The sequence below is a fragment of the Cornus florida genome, unplaced genomic scaffold, assembly GCF_030987335.1.
Source record: "Cornus florida cultivar Cherokee Brave unplaced genomic scaffold, ASM3098733v1 CherokeeBrave_3.0.0_Hap2_Chr08, whole genome shotgun sequence".
Taxonomy (NCBI): domain Eukaryota; kingdom Viridiplantae; phylum Streptophyta; class Magnoliopsida; order Cornales; family Cornaceae; genus Cornus; species Cornus florida.
The window spans coordinates 15,745,458-15,748,526 of NW_026775578.1; the positions used below are offsets into that span (position 1 = coordinate 15,745,458).

A 3,069-nucleotide genomic window follows, 5' to 3' on the forward strand; every position below is an offset into this window, starting at 1 on the left:
ATCCAAGTCCAAGGTTCGATCAATCGAACTTCCTCCAGTGCGAAAAAGTTAAATTTCCATCTCATTGAAAGTTGTCCTTTATCCAATCATTAGAGAATATTGTGTGCACGACCCCAGCTCATTTTGGGTGTCATTTTGACCTACCTATATAAGGATAAGGATTGCTTTTTACAAGAGGAGCTAATAGACTATTCTAGGATTGAATCTCTTGGAGAGCAAGCTTAGAGGAAGAGGAGGCTAAAGACACCATTGGAGACTCTTCATCAAGCAAGGCGCAAATCTCTTCCATGGAGTTAGCCCTTGAGGGTTGGAGCAACATCACCATGAATGGCTAGACATCCTCTTGGGGCTAGAGTTAGCCCCAAGCATGCTTTCTATATCTTAATCTTGTGTATTATTGAGGGATTAGTGTTGTAATCAATGTTTTGACACTTTGATATATATAGATCTTGTTTATTCAATGATTTATGTGGTTTAATGCTTCCAATTGATCATTTTATTCCATCCATATGTCTATGTATGCTAGAATAGATGTTCATGTGCTTGTCTCTAGATTTTGTGTTATTGATGCATGTCTATGTGTATTGATGCTATAGATTTAGAAATTGTCAAAACATAGTGCTTAAAGAAATGCTCCAGTGATTCTCTTGATGGTTCATACTTATTCCTTGATGGATTGTGCCTCTCCCCTAGTTTATTTTCATACTAGTAGTGTAGATGTAGTGTAGTTGTAGTGTAGTGTTAAATGGGAGGACAATCTATGCTTGTTGTTTGATGATCCAAGCTTTTGAATACAAGTAGCATATGTCTCTATCATTGTGTTGTATTTGGATTGTGAGCTTAATGAAAGGATTAATGACTTGTTTTGATCTATTGTGCCTTTCACATGTTGTTTAGACAATATATACTTCATTGCTTAGATATATTGTGCCTTTTACATGATGTTTAGACAATACATGCTTAACTAGTCATCCTTGCTTGTTGAATCAACCGAACACATACACACACCAATATTGCAACACACCATTTGCCCTCTTAATCACTTGTCAATGATATAGAAATGTATTGCTTGGTGGTGATCTCTAAACCCCAAGATCTCTCTCTCTCTTACTTACTCTTAATTGCATTATTTGTTATCACTTAGTTTAATTTAGTTGTTCTCTAATCAACCAACCAACCAATTGTTTGATCACTCGACCTACTAGCCCTAATAACAATTCCACGACCTTTCTCGATCCTCACAATCCCTTGGGACGATCCCTACTCACTCTTGCTACTTTAGTAGTAGTGTTGGTAGTGGTTTTTATAAATTTAAACTTGACCCAAAAGGCTTTTCTTGAACCGCACATTCACTACATCAATTTTAGTGTATATCAAGCAGCTTTACATGCATCAAATTTTGGCGCCGTTGCCAGGGATTGATTGATTAGATTTGGCAACGTCGGATTTGTGGAATCAATTAGGAATAGTACTCTTTTGATCGTGTCTTTACTTTATTTTTATTTTTCTTTTTGGTTACTTATTGTGTTGTTCTTACTTAACTAGGTGCATTGTTAGAGAGGAAACAAGTAAAGGAGCATTCAAGCAAGCAAAGAAAGTAAAAAGCTAAAAATTCTAAAAATTTGCTAAGCTAAGCTTTAAATTTGGAGTTGAAGTGCTAAAGGACTTTTGTGAGACTTTCTTTACTCAATCCCTTAGTTAAATCATCGGCCCATGTGGAGGCTTATTTTTAATTGTTCTTGCATCATTGTTGTTAAAGCATGGGAGTATGAATTAAGTGTTTGTGGAAGAAGTCTAATTGCATTGTTGTGAAGGCATAATGTTTGTCATTCTTTGTGCATGTTATGTTTTGCATTTTGCATGCATGGACGTCGTTCATTGAGATCAATCTTGTCCCTCTTGATTTGCATCTTGAATTCATCATTAGAAATCCTAGGGGAAGAGGAAGTTCAAATAGGACCAATCTATCAATGGATAACCATAATAATGATTATGTTGAGGACCTTGGTCATATAGAGCAACAAGGTATCCTTTATCCCAATGTGCACAATGAGAACATACAAGTACCATTAGGCATGCCTAGGCCATTCATTCACCAACCACCACAATAACAAGGCCAAGTTCCATATGGAATGCCAAGGCCAATATATGCTCCATAACCTCCCATCATCAATCAAGGAATTTAAAACCAAGGTGTTCATGTTACACCTCAAGTAGCTAATCTACCTCTTGCTTGAAGAGACCATTATATGCCTAACGAGTATAATGCACCTACATGCATCCAATTGCCCCCATTTAGAGCACATCATTATGAAATTAAGTCACAAACCATTCAAATGCTTCCTAACTATTATGGACTTCCAAGTGAAGAACCTTACAAGCATTTGGATGAGTTTCTTGAAGTATGTTCCACCGTAAAATATACGGACATGCCGAAAGAAGTTTTAAGACTCAAACTTTTTCCATTCACCTTAAAAGACAAGGCAAAGTATTGTTTTAACAATCTTAGGCCTTTTTCAATCACTTCTTGGTCAGAAATGCAACAAGAATTCTTGAAGAAGTACTATCCGGTTTCTAAGACCAATGCCATGAGAACCTCAATTCGAGAATTTTCACATGGGGATGGAGAAACATTTCATAAGGCATGGGAACGCTTCAATGAATTGCTTAGGAAGTGTCCACATCATGACATGCCCAAATGGCAATTAGTTCAATATTTCTTTGAGAGCTTATCAGACAACTATAAGGGTATGGTTGATGCTTCCATGGGTGGCTCATACATTGATAGACATGAGGATGACGTGTGGCGTCTTTATGAGAGCATGAGTGAAAATTCTTTGCATAGAACGCTATCATCCAAGAATGGTAGAAATTCACAAGGTAGGAAGAGTGTTAGCTTACATCAAGTCGACCATTCAAATGAAATAGCCGCCGAAATGAAGTTTTTATCTCAAAGGTTTGATCAATTTTTGATTAACCAAAACCCGGCGAACCAAGTATCTTCCTTCCCTAACCATTCTCATCGTGCATCAAATGAAACATGCATGACTTGTTCTAGTGTTCTTTATT

The 3,069-nt window shown here is 36.9% G+C and overlaps 1 pseudogene; it reads right to left on the minus strand.

The window, feature by feature from the left end:
• Positions 1–2,593: 2,593 nt before the first annotated feature.
• LOC132272194 (small nucleolar RNA R71) lies at positions 2,594–2,692 on the minus strand (annotated as a pseudogene).
• Between the last annotated feature and the right edge of the window lie 377 nt (positions 2,693–3,069).